This window comes from Pinus tabuliformis, chromosome 7 (genome assembly GCF_031772625.1).
Source record: "Pinus tabuliformis cultivar Carrire ecotype Pingquan chromosome 7, CPIR1, whole genome shotgun sequence".
Classification (NCBI taxonomy): domain Eukaryota; kingdom Viridiplantae; phylum Streptophyta; class Pinopsida; order Pinales; family Pinaceae; genus Pinus; species Pinus tabuliformis.
Window position 1 is genome coordinate 1579433608 of NC_142293.1, and position 18637 is coordinate 1579452244.

The window sequence follows — 18637 nt, forward strand, 5'->3', positions numbered from 1 at the left end:
CCTCTTCATTCTTAAAAGCATTTCCGTCTTTTAAAATCTTTAATCCATGATTGTATGTGTACCAGATAAAACTTCCTACTGCAGACGTTGAACTGATTCTAGAAGGCCAAGGTCCCTGGAGTATCTTTTCAGAATTTGATCTTATCTTCACACCAGGACATACAGAGGTGAACAGTTCGACTAAAGAATCTGGTTGAGAACTATGTTACTTCAACAACATTTCTTGTATTGTGCTTGAAATACCAATGTGTGAAAATAAAATATGATTTTTTCTGAATATGTGCCTTTATGTGTAAAGAACAAGTCAATTGTTTGATCCCTAAAAGAGGGACTTATATCCCACTCACTTTACCAACATGGATCCTCTGTGGAAATTTAAATTTGTTCTCTATTCTCAGTCTTATGCTGAGACCCCTGTCTTCAGTATGGATCCAAGCTTGCTATTCTTGGTTCACCTACACACAAAAAACCAGTTCTGAGTGCAAACTACTCTGCAAAACTATTCAGGATTGGTGAGATGGCCTGTTTTCTGGTATAACTTACACACAAGCAACCCGTTGACAATGCCAATAATATCCAGGACTTTGGCAATTTCTCTATCACTGAGAACCTTGTCTTTGGTGCAACTCCTCTACATGTTGATATCCAATTGAACTAGATCTATCAAGATGATCAAGTCTGAGACACTGTCATGGTCCTGTGTGTGCATTCACTTCTTATTGTAGTGGCTTGTTTGATGAATTGTATCCCAAAAGTCCAATGCTTTGGGTAAACCACCCAGCCAATGGTGCCAGCTATTGGTCGAGATTGTTGGGCTTAAACATGAACCACCAAACTGCCTATGCACAAGGTTTATAAATCTACTCTCAGTGGAGCCAGCTTGCTTTTCAGTGTTTGGATAACCAATGAACTGATCTCAATGAACCTGTAAATGGCATATGATCGCAATGCCTTCACAATGGAATGGTGTGTCTCATTCAATGCCCCCATCCTTCCAGCTTTCCTGTGCTTATAACCAAGCCAACTTATACTCCAACTCAAATCGACTACCACTTATTAAAACATACATAAGGCAATCAGTTAAAACCATTTATGAAATGGTTACTCCTTAAACATAGGAGAGAGGGCTGCTACTCTAGAGATAGCCACAAATTAATATATATAAATGAGTTGGCTTCATGAGGAAATGAAATATGACAAAACCACAATGCTAAATGCCATGGAATATCTTTCTCTTCTCAAGATTTCCTATACTTATCTCAAATCCCTTCACTTAAATACCAATTCAACCACACATATATGAGTTGGCAGTTAAACAAATCATGTATGTGAAATGGTTTATCATTTAAACATATGAGAGATAGTCTTAATTGAAATATAAGAGATGACTGTCCCGGAATGTGAGAGTAAGACAAACATCTTCATTAAAAACCAATTCAACCACACATATGAGTTGGCAGTTAAACAAATCATGTATATGAAATGGTTTATTATTTAAACATATGAGAGAGTCTTAATTGAAATATAAGAGATGACTGTCCCGGAATGTGAGAGTAAGACAAACATCTTCATATTAATTCTTTGCCAAAGAAAACAATTAAATATGGTTTATTATTTAAACATATGAGAGATAGTCTTAATTGAATTATAAGAGATGACTGTCCCGGAATGTGAGAGTAAGACAAACATCTTCATATCAATGCTTTGCCAAAGAAAACAATTAAATACTGGTGTGATTCCTCCTGACCAATCTATAATGAACTACCTTAGTCCACTGTCCAACAAATTGAAGTTGAAACAACACCCAGCCACCAATCCTACGCACTCAGGGATGAGGCAGATGCCTACCAAGCAACGGTTGTACGGCATGCATATAGGCTCAAAGAACAACCAGAGACAGTGGATGGCCTCACTAGGGATAAATAGATTTGAGGCATATGGCCTCACAAAAGTGCATTCCTTAGTGTGCAAGTGGGTATGGGATACCAACGGTCTCAGGCTTCTAACTTTGCTGCTCTGTGGAAAGAAATTAGGAAACCTACTAACTAATTGTAACAGTTAATTAATGGCAACCTTATATCTTCAACTTCAAAGAAAAATGAATGGTGGAGAATAGAGAGATGTTGGCATTTATCAATTACCAATGGATAATAAAATTTTGAGTGGAAAAATCATAGCTATACATGAGAATTCACCATTAAGCATTAATGACTATAGGCAGCATCTTTCATATAGAGGAAACACTATATAACTCTTACACAGATTTTATTTTCTTCCAACAGAGAGAAATATTCAAACCATCCAAGACTCTTCAAACAAGGATAATTTCAATTCACTCAACACACAATGGCCACCATGTTTACTTTGGAAACACAAATGGAAAAACCAGCTTCAAATGGTTGCTCAGTTTCTATTTTGACATATCTGGTTACAATGCAGCTCATGTCTCCTGTGCATCCTCACCTTGTGGCCAGCCCCAAGCTCTTTGTATTAAAATATATGCAGTTAACTCTGTCCTTAAAATGTATGACTGAATTCTGAGACTGCCAAACCTCAAGCTTGCTCGTGAAGAAGAGACATCAAAGTTGAGACAAAGAAACCAAGAAAATTTTGGGCAAGAGGAACCTAAGAAAAAAAGTGAGGAGAGAAAGAGATTGAGAACGGAATACAGGATTGGAGCATATTAAAGAAGTACCAACCAAGTGTAGAGCTAGGAAGAACTGAGATATTGAGACCTCAGAGGTTAAGGAACTAGTAGGTAACTGGTTTGTATTTTTTTTTAAATGTATACAAGGAGTTAATCCTTACAGTGGTAATAGTAGAAGGAGTGGTAACAGAGGACCAATAAAGTTCTTAAAGTGTATGGCAAGAAACTTACGACAAATAGGCTACAAAACAAAACATAGAAGGTTTCTAGCTGAGGTCCTCAAAGAGAAGAGAACAAGTGGAGTTCTCAAAAGGTGAGAAAAGTGTAAAAGCCATAGAAGACCAGAGCATGCTCAAGTGGGTTCCAGAGGAGGGAACCAGAGGAATACCAAAAGCCTAGGTTGAGGTGAAGTGGGTGAGATATTGGGTAACAAGTGATGGAGAAGAATTGTTAAAGGGGCTTGAGTGTAGCTCACAATGAGCAAGAGAAAGCTCACAAGAAAGGAGGAAAGAAGATGGCTACTGATGGACATAATTCAAAGAGAGGCCATAACAAAAGGGAGAAGCATGCCAAGGAAAATGGCATGAGTAAAGAAGAAATTGAAAAGGAGATTTATGAGTTGAAGGAGAGATTCAACATAGTCAAAATGAGGCTTGAAAGAGAATACCAAAGGTAGAGATGGGACCTAAGGAAGAAGGCCAAATTACTTGTCAGAAAAAAGATTTTAAGAGGAAGCCCCCTAAAGCTAGAAAGCTAGGGAGGAAGATGAAGCACCTGTTGAGCCTAAAGTTGAATTAGTTCACTATTTTGAACCAGAGCAGGGAATAGTCCTTGATGATGAGGAAGATGTTGAAGAGAGACTATCAGAGAGTCTCATGGACTGCATAAAGAGTTCAAATCAACATATGGATTTGTTGATAGAAGATATGGTGGAAAAAGCATCATAACAGTAGAGGGAGCTACACAAAGAGGATGTCGATGAGACAATAAATGAAAGTCTCATGGGAGGTTAGCTAGAAGTGCTCGTAACACTAACATATATACCATATGGGGCTAAAGAGCTTGGTGATTATGATACTGATGCTATGTGTATAGATGCAGATGATAAGGATTTTCAAGAGGGACAATCATTCATAGTTGTCATAAGAATAGAAGAAAGAGAAGGAGTACCTTCCTAAAGCATGGAAGGAAGACAAAATTTGATGTTGGAGGCATCAGAAGAGGCCAGGTAACCTTTTATTTTTAAAATTGGTGAATTTTATGTGAATGCATGCTTTGCATGTGAGGAGAATGGACAACTGGTCCAAAAGGAGAACGAGAGCACTAAAGAACTGAGTACAACGGCAGGCAAATGTTACTAGATAGGAGGTGGTTCAAGCAGACACGCCACCTTATGTTCCAGCCATTCTCTATTTAGCTCTACTGGCTTTCTTATACCTATACCAGGAACCCGAGCCCACTAGGAAGCCTTTCGCTCTTTTAGATCGTGTAATGCAATCTCAGATCTTCACTTCCTATGCCCTGAAACCAACCCTATATCTGTGTCCTGGCACTTCATAGAAGAAGCATTAAGGAAAGGCTATCCCGGCTGGGTGCTGCTGGTTTGAATCCACTAGACTACCAGGTATTTAATGTCGCGTTCCTCCAACACAATTGTAACATCTCTAAATTTTTGAATTAGTGCTTCAAGTTATTTAACAGCAAATACCTGGTAACCGAGATCTTTGGTGTATCTTTGTCGGTACAGTGTTGAAAATTTTGCCAGCAGAATTGCACAGGCATGGCTTACCAAAAGCCCCTGCAGTTCTTGTTTGAATATTTCTAGGCTTGCTTATGCTTCATATTCATCAACATTCACATCTCCTTGGAGGATCATCTCTCCATCCCCATCTTCGTCATCTTGTTCACTTCAACTTCCATCATATGAACCTTCATCTGAATGTGAAGCCATGTTCACTTCTATGTCATATGGATCAAAGTCATCACGTAGGTCATTACAAGCACCTAGATCTGTGAATTCTTGGAATCCTTTAAACTTTTCCCTTCTCTAACTTTCCATTATGTTCTTTCTTCCTAATCACATCTGTTGAATCATTGGTAGAAGAGTTCATTTATATTTTACCTTGCATGAACTTGTTTGATAACTCTCTTAAAAACAAAAACTTATTGTTTCCGTTTCCTTCAATGGTGAAGACATCATGCATCTTTTCTATCAAATTAACTAGCTTATAAGAACCATACTCCACTAAAGATAGAGGTCTGCCAAAGACCTTTTGATATTCAGATGGAACATGTGCAAGAAGCATACTTCCTCTATATATATTGAGAATGTGGACAAGTTGTCTCTTTAAACCTTGAATATCGCTAGGTTGGACCCAAAAATATGAAGTTTGTCCTGAATTTGTTTCATTAGAAGGCATTCTATGTTGACCAGAATCTGTGACAGATAATGTCTGCATAGGCTTATCAAGTGCAGACAATATGACACTAGATGTTCGAGTCTTTTGCAATGAAGAAGATTTACCTGCATGGGTGGGTAGAGTCCTTGAAATCGGAGTTGGATATTGTGTTGACCATGAATGCATTCCTATAACATTATTGTCATTTCTTATGAAATAATTTGGGTTATATTCTCCAACCAAATGAGACGTTTTTGTCCAATCCATCGAAACATGCTTTGGATTTATACAATAAATTTGGTTTGGAGCATTTCCAATATTGTATCCATTCTTGGAGCTCCCTCTATAGACAGTAGTTTCTTCATCATTTTGCATAACAGAGTCATCACCTGAAAGACAACCAACATGATAAAAAGTGAAATCGGGTGCTAGAGACAAGGATTTTGCTGGAACAAGACCTTCACCTCAAGCCAAACATGGTTAATCCCACACAAATCGACCATCATTGTGTAGTGAAGAAGAGACACCCACTCCATCTGGAAATGCAAGAACAATTGTATACCCCCATTTCCCTAGTTTGTGCAAAGCAAGAGAAAAATAAACATCTCATGAAATCAATAAAATGGTAGAGGGAAGATGATTATCAAGAGAAAATGAAAACATATACACTAAAATCGATTTATATGCTGCATCTTTCCTTCCATTGGGAAGGTCAATGAGGTTGACTCCAGTCTTTTGACAGCCTTCTCTCAGTCTTGGAGGAAAATTATTAAAATCTCCATAATGCCGAGAGCATAGTGACAACACCTGTAACCATTGGATGCAACCCAAGAGCCATCCTAATATTACCTGCTACATCCGCTGGATGGACTTCCCCAGGAATAGGGCAATTTTCAATATCCCAATTTAGAAATATCCTCCGACTTTATTAACCAGTACTTATTCAGTGACCAGTAACACATGGGATAGTATTATTTGCAATTTTCTTAAGGAACTTCATCAAGCTTGAAAGACGAGCCATATCTATTTTGCAATATAACTTTTACGCATCTTGCACATTCAAAAATGCCATTGCCCGAAAGATGCATTTAAACAAGCTGACCCCAGACAATTTTGTCTCATGAACACATGCCCACTACTAGAACAATACTAATGTGGACCTATGCACTGAGAGGAAACCGAAACCATGTTGCGGAGACCTGAAACAGAAAATCCCCAAATATATCCTCAGAAGGTCAAAGTCCAGGTTTATTTGGAAATCAGGAAATTCTGTTCCTTTCAAATACGTTTATATAATCTGTTCAGAAAATGGGAAATATCATCTTTATGGGGTCACATGTCCTGTACATCCTGCATTAGTTAATAACAAGTCATGAAATAAAATTGATAATGTAATGCAATCTCAGATCTTCACTTCCTATGCCCTGAAACCAACCCTATATCTGTGTCCTGGCACTTCATAGAAGAAGCATTAAGGAAAGGCTATCCCGGCTGGGTGCTGCTGGTTTGAAAGAGCAAACCTACATCAACTCTAAAATCATCACTTACATCTGATCAGACCATCTCATTGACTAGAGAGATTGAATCCACTAGACTACCATCGATAAACAATCAACAAAACATCAACTAGCTATCACATAAAAGAAACCAAAAGACACTTACCGCTCCCACCGGCCGGCTGATGGAAATGGACTGACTACCGGAGATATTCGTGTTATTTCGTCTACACTGGTTTGTACACGAATGCGTGGGTTATACCGAGTACTTGGTGAATTATAAACCGCTGCAAATAAGAAACAAGTTCCATGAGTATAAAATCAACAAATACAAATGAATATTACGAAGTACCATGAACAGGTATACCCCATCTTCCGGAAAGCAATTGCAATCCCTGAGAAAAGAAATCATGAGCCGTTCAAATCCAAGAAACAATGGATACCGAAACCAGAGAAGAATAAGCGGATTGAAATCTGAAAATGCAAGAATATCCCACCGAAACTGCTGCTGCTAGATTTGTGAACTAGGATGAAAAAACCTATTTCAAAACCATTTTTATACAGGAACCCAGGGAGCCATATACACCAAAACAGCGGGCTGAATCCGTCAAAACAGGGAGCCGCCCTCCATTTCAAAATAAATCTAACATCCCATGACCAAATCGACCCTCATCCCATGACCAAATCAACTCTCACAAACCACTCCCAGGACCAAATCGACCCTCACAAACCACTCCCAAACCAGAAAACCCAAACTGTAAATCAAAATGGGGGCGATTTTGATCAAATACCATTCAGCAAATATCAAAATGGGGCTATTTTGATCAAATACCATTCGGTTAGTTTATCCGCCCTGGGCTAAAATAAAAAAAAAAATTAATTTTTAAATAAAATATGGGCTAATTATATAAAAAAAAAAAATATTATTTTAATTAAAAATTTGCCCCATTAAAATATAAAAAGCCTTAAATTTCGCCAATGGGCTATTATTCGCCCCTAAAATTAACCTTGATGTAGTTGTTGAGTAGTTGAGTAGACAAAAATGTTGAGGATCCCGTTCTTCATTTAATATGGTTGTAGTGGCCTTACACCATGATGTAACAGCAACATGGACAGTCATGCAAAGTACACTTGAAAGCATTCTATGGATGGAAACAGAGACAACATTGTTCCCTATGTTGCAAAGGAATAAAACCCAGGGTTACAGTTGTGCAATGGGGGAGAAGAAACATTGTTTCTAGTGAGCTATGTGTAGATATTTGTGTGTGTACATTACTAAAAATGGCCAATTTTTCTTGTGGTGTAGAGAAGAGGCTGAGAGTGCCTATGCAAAGGAAAGAGACCTAGTGTGTGCCTATGCTAATGTGAGAGGCCGAGAGATCTTGTGGAATAGAAGGGGTTGAGAGTTGAGTATGTGTTGTTGAGAGTAGAAGGTTTTGAGATGAGTGTATGTTGTTGCAGAGTGGACAAAGTGTAGAGAGGGGTGTGTATTAGTGGATGTTGTTAAGAAGTATAGTGGGCTATTGAAAAGTGAGAAAAGAACATAGTGCAACATGGGCTGAGTAGAGGAAAGACTGCAGAGGATAATAGAGTTGATATCAGGAAGAGTAGCTACAATCTACATTGAACATTCCTTCCTTTTGAGTGTGGGTTGGAGCCAACATACAGGAAGTTGGTGCTTCCATATTAGTGGGTGTCTGAGGAAGGCTTGGGGGTTGGTGCCTCTTGCAAGTTGGTGCTTGCATAAATCCAAGGCGTTGTAAGTTGTTGCTTGCAATAAATCCATGAAGTTGGTGTTTCACATGGTTCTTTCGGTAAGTTGATCAGGTGTCTACAAAAGGAGGGAGTTGGTGCTTCCTACTAGAAGGTGCTAGCAAAAAATCTAAGGGATTTGGGTCTTCCTATGAATGGTGGCTCACAAACAAAAAATTTGATGTAATAGAGTAGGTGCTCTTATTTACATCATAATAACAAACAAGCTAATTTGGTGATTTTTCTCCCAGAAGGATTTCCACATTAAAAATAGATGTTCACGTGTATGTTGCTCATGGTGTATGTGTTCATGTGTTGATTTTATGTTGCTTCCACATGATATATTGTTAATGTTAGTATGGGTGGTTTCCAAGATTGAATGTTAAACATAAATTGGAAAAAAGTTTAAAGTTAGCCTTAATATTGATTCAACCCCTGCTCTCAATATTAACATTGTTTCCAACAATTGGTATTACAGCCTGGTTCCTTGAGGAATAGCTTAACCGATCGAAGGTAGATCAAAGGGAAACAACGACTAATCAATTTTAGCTAACACCGGAGGGAGTTCCACATTTGAATGGATCAGACTATGAGCTCTGTAGGATTATAATGGGAGCATGTTTAATGGTAATCATTGAATATATTTGGTTGTTTGTACAATATGGAGAGAAGAATGAGTTCAATGTAGAATCCAAGGAGATTATCATGAAAGGGATGTCTAAGGCAGATGCTAATAAAGTGAGGCATTGTGAGACAACAAAATAAATGTTGCATAGAATGCAATGTCTATATGGAGGAGAAAGCAACACAACAACAAAGGAGATTGATGAATCTTGTTTCTCAAGAAGTAAACCTTAATTTTTGAAGGCTACTAATAATGATAAGAAGAAAAGGAAGAATAAGAAGTAGGAATATCAATGAAAAGATGCCCAAAAGATTGAATATCTTTATTCCAGTGAGAAAACTATTGATCTTCACTCTAAGGATGGTGAAGAAAGAGACCTAGATGAGAGGCCATGCTACTCTGAAGGTAAGTTATTGTTTTTTGATAATTGTAAAGAGATAGATCATTTATATACTAGATGTATATATTCCTTTTCTAAATATAAAGACAGTCATAAATCTAGTTTTTATGAAGAGAGATATATATTTGTAGAAATAGCCAATGGGGGTATCTCACTGGAACAAGAGACATCTTAGGGGTGCTTATCCATAGGATAAAATAAGAGTACCCCTGGTAGTTATGAAGAAGGGATACCCCTCAAACCTGTGGAATAATGCATGGACACAGAGAGAATATTATATCTTTTGGTATCTCAACTAGCACCTCTGATAGCAAAGAAAAGGTTATATATGAAAGGATGTACTTTAGAAACAATTTGATATATGCTCTAAAAGAAATCAAGGATCTCTCATAGGCTAATCTCAAGTAGAAGGAGCAGTTTCAGGAATATGAGTTTGAGAACAATAAGTTGATAAAAAGAATAGTCAAACTTAATGCTCAACAAGAAGAGTCTAGCAAGCTAAATGACATGTTGAACAATCAGCTAAATGAAAGAGAAGTTATCTATGAGAGACTATAAGTTGAGGTAGTCTCATTGAGACAAGACTTAGAAAGGTCAAATAAAGTGTTTTCTCAATATCATAAGCTTGAGGAGAGCAAAAAGGCCTTGGATGAGATGTTTGTTAAGCAAAGATCCCCTCTCATCATGGTCAGTTTGGGTTTCAAATATGAATCAAAATCCAAGAAAAAAAAGGTTGAAGGGTCAACTACCCAAAAAAATGAAGTTAAATATTCCAACAAAAACAAAGGAAAAGAAGTTGTTGGATAGAAATAGCAACAAGAGAAGAAAAGGCAGCAGTAGAATGGTAAGTAGCAACAATTAGGAGAGCAGGAGAAGAGAGCTAAGCGGCGGCAAGAAAGAGTGTAAGGAAGCAATGAAAACTACCATGGAAGGCACATGAAGAACCAACAGAGGCCATTTCCTCCTCAAGAAAAATGCCTTCAAATAAAAGGTAACTTCTGTTATCAAAATCCTTTTCATGGGTATTGGTTTTGTTGCAATAATTTTGGACAGAAAGTCATGGATTGTAGATGGCATGCAAGAAACAGAGTGTGTGGAGATGTAGCAAGAGAAATCATGTTGGAAGTAGAAGAGGTCTTGATAGGAATGTTGATAAGTATAGCAATCCTTTTTCCCCTTTCCTAAGCCATGTCAAATGCTACAACTGTGGCAATTTTTGGCATAAGTCAACAAATTGCAGGTATAGCAGGGTGAAGCATGCCTCTCAGAATATGCATGTTGATGTAGCAACGTGACCATTGAAGACAACAAAGGGACTTGAGCTTGTCTTAAGCACTTTGTGTAAAGGGGGCATATTTAAAAATGGAAGGAGAAATCATCAAGGAGCTGACTCTTCTTTAAAGAAAAATTAAGAAGGATGATTCTCATATTCTTGTGGTAAAATCCTTTCTAAGTACCAATTGTAATGAGCACAAGATTCGGGTAAGGAAAGGAAGCAATAAACCAATTACTTCTCTCTTGCAAACAAAGAAAAAAGTCTTCAAGAATATTTGGGCAAAGAAACAGGAGGTGAAGGAGAAGTGTCCTCTAGCCCTGTGTAACCAAGAAAAATCCAAAATTGAAGAAAAGAAGGAGAAGTTGGAAATAAATGCTACTATTTGGACTCAACCAAAGAATATTTGGGTGGAGAAGGAGTACAATCTACTCGAGGGGAGCAGAACTTCTATTCCTCTTTACTGAAGGAAGAGAATGGACTCAATGGAAGTCGAATAAGTCAAATGCAAGAATGCCCCTGAGATTGACACATCAAGCACATAAATGCTGACCTAGTGTGTGCATGTGCTACTATGAGAGGTCAAATGGAATAGAAGAGGTCGAGAGCTGAGTATGTGCTGCTGAAAGAAGAGGGACGTGAGATGAGTGTATGTTGTTGTAGAGTGGACAGAGTGAAAAAAGGGGTGTGTATTGGTGGATGTTATTGAGAAGAACAATGGGTTGTTGCAGAGTCAGCAAAGAACAAAATGTAGTGTGGGTTGAGTAGAGGAAAGGTTACAGAGGAGAACAGAGTTGATATCAGGCAAAGTAGCAAAAATCTACAGTGAACATTAACTCCTTTGGAGTGTGGATTGGAACCTGCATACAAGAAATTAGTGCTTCAATATTAGTGGGTGTCTGAGGAAGGCTTGGGGGTTGGTTCCTTCTGCAAGTTGGTGCTTGCATAAATCCAAGGAGATGCAAGTTGGTTCTTGCATAAATTTGTGAATTTGGTGCTTCACATGGTGCTTCTGGTAAGTTGATCAGGTGTCTACAAAAGGTGGGAGTTGGTGCTTCTTTCTACTGGGTGCTAGCACACAATCTAAGGGATTTGGTACTTCCTATGAGTGTTGTCTCACAAAAAAAAAATGATGTAATGGAGTAGGTGCTCTTATTTACCTCATAATAACAAACAAGATTTGGTGGTTTTTCTCCCATAAGGGTTTCCACGTTAAACCTCAATGTTCATGTGTATGTTTCTCACAGTGTATGTGTTCATGTGTTGATTTTATGTTGCTGCCACATGATATGTAGTTAATGTTAGTATGGATGATTGGAAATATTTAATGTTAAACATAAATTGGAAAAAAAAATAAAGTTAGCCTCAACACTGATTCACTCCCCTTCTTAGTATTAACATTGTTTCCAACATATTCTTGTCTTTCAATTGGTTTAGGGAATGATTTTGGGATTGATCATCTTGATATAGAAAAATATCTTGTTTTGCATTATAATGGCAACTAAAATCCATGGTTAGATATATAGGAATTGATTAACACAAGCCATATTGGGCTAAGTATTTAAAACAAGAGGGTCAATTCATGCTTGAATGCAATGTCAATGGATGATGTTGTGATATATTTATGTCGATAATATCATGAAGTGTCAAATACTTGTGAAGACATAGCGGTGTGTGATGCCATGTAATGGATCAACGTGGTCTTGCAAAAGCCTTATTGGAAGAAAGCATGGGATGTGTATTGGCACGTGGGCTAAACCTTTGAAACAAAATTATTCTTTTATTCAAGATTGTAATATCATTTAGTAGGGGCTTCCAATTGTGGAAGATATTATTATTCATGAATCATGGCCTTTCAAGCTCCTATGGTTTTGAATCTTATTGAATATATGATTAGAGTGTTGTTAATTTTTTGATATTGGCATACTTATAGGTAACTTATACAATCTAGATGATAGAGGAGAGTCATAATTTTAAGGGACTCAAGACATACTCTAATCATTTATTTAGTTGAATCCCAAAAATGATATCTAATATAATGCACTGCGTAAATCCCCGATACTTAAATTCAAAAAGAGTGAAGGGATCTCTACTTGAATGGTTCATGAGGCACAATACTTGCTAAGGTTTTGCAAATGGGGTAGTAAGCTAAGTGGGCTTGATTGTGGGGAAAACTCCACAGTTAAGCGCGCTTGAGCCAGAGGAGATCTGGGATGGGTGACCTGCCGGGAAGTCCTGGTTACCGGGTGCAAGCCCCGGAAGTGATGATTGACGCTATGTGATTTATTTCACCAGTTTCAATCCCACTTCTTCACCCCTGTGAGCATCACCCGATGCAATGAGTGTTAAGTGAAATATTCAAATCATGAGAAATTAGTCACTTACGACTACCTCTCATGGAAATGGTCATACGTGAATGACTTACTTAACGCAGTTGAATCCCAAAAATGATATCTAATATAATGCACTGCGTAAATCCCCTATACTTAAATTCAAAAAGAGTGAAGGGATCTCTACTTGAATGGTTCATGAGGCACAATACTTGCTAAGGTTTTGCAAATGGGGTAGCAAGCTAAGTGGGCTTGATTGTGGGGAAAACTCCACAGTTAAGCGCGCTTGAGCCAGAGGAGATCTGGGATGGGTGACCTCCCGGGAAGTCCTGGTTACTGGGTGCAAGCCCCGGAAGTGATGATTGACGCTATGTGATTTATTTCACCAGTTTCAATCCCACTTCTTCACCCCTGTGAGCATCACCCGATGCAATGAGTGTTAAGTGAACTATTCAAATCATGAGAAATTAGTCACTTACGACTACCTCTCATGGAAATGGTCATACGTGAATGACTTACTTAACGCAGTTGAATCCCAAAAATGATATCTAATATAATGCACTGCGTAAATCCCCTATACTTATTTGACTCTTTTTATACTCATAATTGTCTCAAAGGCCACAAGGTAACTAGCTTATTGTATTTCAAGTCATTCTTCCAGCAGTGCTTGCATTCCAATCAACTACCAAAAATGGTGGGAAGATTTTCTAAATGACATAATTACTTAGTAAGAGTATAAATAAATGGTTTTGAACATTTATCTATGTTATGTTTCATGCTAATATGAGAATTGAGGGAATGTGTTTTGGAGACATTTGAAGAGATCACCCAAATTTTAGGGGATGGCACCTTGAAATATATAAAAAACTGCGAAATTTTGACGTTTATATCCATTTTGACCTGCAAAAATCTAGTATTCTCTGCAAAAAAAATACCCCTGTAAATTAAAATTGAGTACCTATGCACCCTTCTAGAATAAAATGGGGGAAGTGAATCCCCCATTTGTGAAAATGTTTCCTCATGAAACATGCTATCTACCCCTCAGTTCTATGTTAAGTTCTTTTGTGGCCAAGTGAGATTGTGAAATTATCATTTTCATTATATGTTGTTTTGGAAATATTCTTTTCAGCGAGAGTGAAATAGTTGATGCAAATATAACTCCAGACATTCAGTTTCTATAAGTGTCTAGAAATAATGTTGAGATTAATGGCTCGTAGGATATAACTCAATTGGAAATATGTTGGTTATATAACAACCATAATTGTGTCTCATAAGAATTTTACCGATGACATTTTAAATACATTTAGTGAAAATGCATGAAATTTTTAACTTCAAATTTGTCTCATAGCATAGAGAAACATCACACCATTGTTTTGGTTTTGTGTCAAGAAATCATTCTTTTTAATCAGGTTTCTTGCTACCCAAATGACCTCTAATCTATTTTTCATGGGTCATATCACTCATAGAAGTTTCATGCACAACCTAGTGAGTCATAGGACTTGCAAGCATAAAATAGTCCACATAGCCACAAGTTGGATAAAGAAAAAAACTTGGTGCCTCATATCTCCTTGGGAGCTCATATGGATGGTAGTTCTCCTTGGGTTTAATATTGATATTGTTTATTTTCCCTATTAATTTTATTTTCATTACTCCATAAATTTGCTAAACATTTTGTTTATGCTCATGCAAATCTCTAGCAAGGGTTTTGACAAACATTTCATGCTTTCTATGTTGGGGTATTGGTTTATCCCATGGTCATTGATCATCTACCGTAAAGTGACTCACTTCTCAATGAAAGAAAACAAGTTGGTGTAGGATGTGGCATGCTTATCCAAAGTTAAAGTGCTAAGTAGGTGCCTCTTTATACTCGGTGGTCTTAGAAAGTAGATGTGCTAAATATTCCTCCTTGGTAACTATGAACTAGAGCCTTACTCATACGGAACCATGTACTTTTCTTTCCTTTGGATTTTTGATATCAATCAGATAATGTAAAATTCATTTTCCCACATAAGCGACTGCCTAAAGGTGAATAAAATATCATTAAATAATCTATCACAAGCATAGAATAACATGAAAAGAAGTGCTAAATTATACTCTCATTGAATAAGATTAAGGACAATTATGAAATGGATAAATATCTAAGAAAACAAAAATATACAGATCTATTACAATAATTGACATGGAAAAGGATTAAATGGAGTAAAAACAAAGAATGCACAGTAGAATTAATGGAAGAATGAATTTTTATTTTCAGTTCCTCTATTATATACAATGTAAACTTGAAAACAAAGTATCTTGGCCTGTTTATTTTTAAATTTCTAGTTATTTTTACAGTGTCTTCATATTCCTGTAAGTAATTTTTTGTTATATAGGCATCTAAATAATTTTGTTGTTTGTTTTTTACACATTATGTAGATGTATATTTCTTACACTATACCAAATCTATGTCACAAGGTTCGTTGAACCTAAAAGATTTTGTGAGGTTCACAAACCTCATTGAACCTCGTGGCCCGAATGAGTCAATGGCTCAAGTTAGTAACCTTGTGTCATAGCACAAGCTTGTAACTTATGGTGTGTGTGTGTGTGTGTGTGCCTATAAATAAATATATATATATATATATATATATATATGATTTTGAACTTCATCAAAAGAATTGAATTCGAACCAAAACCTAATCATTGTTGAAAAAAATGACTTAAGGCCAAATTATTTACGTGTTTGTACAATAGGAATACAAACTGATAAGAATGTGAATAGGTTCCAGAATTGAAAGTTTTGCAAGAAAAATTCATGAATTATGATGTTTATTATGTAATTTATAAACAAATGCACACATATATCAAAGAGAAACTGAAATTGAATATTTATGACCCCATTAATTTTGCTCTACATGCTCTATTTTCTCTCTACTTTATGTATTTTACTGAATTTTGAGCTATATATCTAGGTAATTTATGAGTGAAGTAGGTGTTGAGAGCAGGATAAGTTTTCTTGGTCCTTTTTTATCCCCATTGTTTCAAGATGCTACCTTATAAATTGGAAGTGATTTAGAGTTAGCACCAACCTTTTGGACCTCACATAAATCTCTAGGTTGCAAAGCTTGAGGTTGTATATTTCAAGTTCCAATGTTTGATATATTGACTATTCATGTGAATTAGAGATATGCATCCTTGACCTTGAGGTACATGTTAGACCTAGATTTATATTGTCAAATATGCTTCGAACTCCTCCAAACACACCCCTACGGTTCTATATTGTTTTTAAACTTAAAAAGTGTCTATTAGTCAATGGCCATCCTCATTGCCATTGGTGAGTCGTTTTATATATCCATTGGAATGGGATGTGTATCAGAGTAATGATGTGTATTTTCCCTACCCCTCTCTATTTAATTCCACTCTAAACACTATGATTTTCATTGTCGAGGCCCACATATCCTTCCAACTCTATTTCAATTATTTTTTTATATATTTTTGAAGGGTCTAAAAACCCTAAAATTTTGTAGAGAAATGTCCTTCCTCACTTCTTATTACTATTCTTGGTAATACAAAACTTTCAAACAATGTTTTAGAGAAATTTCACACAAGTGTAAATGTATGAATGCTTAAAAGGATCTACAAATGATTAAAAGTTAAAGGGAATGCTTAAAAAGTTAAAATGAATGTGTATGAATTTTATCATATAAATTCGAATGAAGTTGTATTTTTTTATATATTTTCATGATTTATTTCACCATGGACTCTTAAATCTTAGTCATTATCCTTATATATGTGATCCATCCTTCAAGAATATATCCCATTAAACTCCATTTTGCATCACATAAGACATTTACCTAACCTTTCAATATGTTTAGCCACATCAATCTAACATAAGACACTGCTTACATATTTATAGACTACCTGTGAGTAAATATTTATGTTTTATCTGTGAGTAGATATATATGCTTTACATGCCTATCATATGAGGCATTGTTTCATTTGGCTCCATGGTTCTCAATGCTAAACATTGTGGAAGCATTGACGACTTCAGAGTTGAAGTTGAATTAGTATTGTGTGGAAATATTTATACAGAAAGAACACTAATGATGCATATTGGCACCCAAAGGCTAAGTTTTTCTAAGATTTGTACACCATATTTGTATTTTACTCGACAACAATCAAGCCACTGATATAGGATTTATGAAAACATTAAAATAAAAGAAGAGAAATCGAGATGTTATTTTTTTATGTTTCAACAACCATAGTTAAAATTAATTGATATACGCTTTTATATATTTATATTTATTAGATTTTATTAACTTCGTATAAAATATGAAATTGTGTCGACTTTATTTAAGATAGATTTAGAATACGCAAATAAAATAAAATATAAAATTAGTATTTGTACTTTTAAATTATAAAAACAATGTTACTTTTAATTGAATATATCTATTTTTTCAACGAAAATTATATCCATGCAGAGGTGACTAATGTTTGTACTCATTGATATATATAATTTATCAAATAATGTTTTAAAAAATATTAGCAAAAATATTTGAATTCATATATTTACACATATATAAATTTAGCTACATATTCTTATCAATAAGAAATTTATCTCCACTCAGAGAAACCATTAATGATGTTTGCATAGAGAGTTTGGCAGATCTTATGCACATACATTCAACACTGGGCTATGTTCATAGCTAGATGGTCTTCCCAAATATTTTATTCCTTTGGTGTACCTTTGCACCTTTATTGATAACATAATTTTACAATTTTCATTCAAAATATTATTTTAGGATTTACATTAGGTGCAATTTAACTATTTGAAGTTATTGTTTTTGGTTGGACTTTGATGCTAATTTTTTATGATATTGTGAATTTTCATGGCTTAAAATGCACTTTCAAGAGAAAATGGATTCAAGGCCTTCAAAACCCCAAGAATCTCACATTACATATATTATAAAATTTTAACTTACCATTTTCAAAATTTCCAATAGGATTTGGGATCTATGCTCCATTCCATCCATTTTCAATGCACTTTCCTTGAAAATGCATGCAGCATGAACTAATTAATACCATGATAATAAATAAATTATTCAAAAATTATATTAATTATGAATCATGTTAATCAATAATTATTACTTTTTAATTTTTAATTTCATTGATTTTTGAATGTTTTCATCAATAAAAAATATATTGCATTCTACATATTCTAAATAGCATTTCATGATATCTACAAAGATCATACTATTCTCTTTGAAGATCCTAAATACATGTTGTATCATCACCTAGAAAAATAATCCAAAAATATCTCCTAAATTAGACTATGACACTTAATACTCTAGAAGAAAAAGGGATTTTTAACATTATATTAGTTTACTTCTTTTATTTAAATTTAGTAACTAATATATTAATTAGTACAAAAAAATAATATTGTTGCTAGGATGTTTATCGACCTCTAATGATTGTATCTTTATTGGTTTCCAATATTAACAGATCATTTTATCCATCTAAATTGCCATCGTAATGAAAGAGTATAATGTTATTGAATCCCAATGTTAGTGATAAAGAGGTGAACAAACTCAAATATATGATTGGATGGTTAAGAACATGACATTTAGCAAGATTTATCTTTAAAATTGGTCGATGCTCAATTAATCATGTCATTGGCTTGTCTTTTGTGCATGGTTTAGATCCAATATCAACTACAAACCAGTTTTCCAATGTAAAATG

At 35.6% G+C, this 18637-nt stretch overlaps 2 pseudogenes; one reads left to right on the forward strand and one right to left on the reverse strand.

Moving 5' to 3' along the window:
* LOC149254103 (putative galacturonosyltransferase 7) overlaps positions 1–12201 on the forward strand; it is a 43197-nt pseudogene extending 30996 nt beyond the window's left edge.
* On the reverse strand, positions 4260–8227 carry LOC149254104 (uncharacterized; annotated as a pseudogene).
* Positions 12202–18637: the final 6436 nt, after the last annotated feature.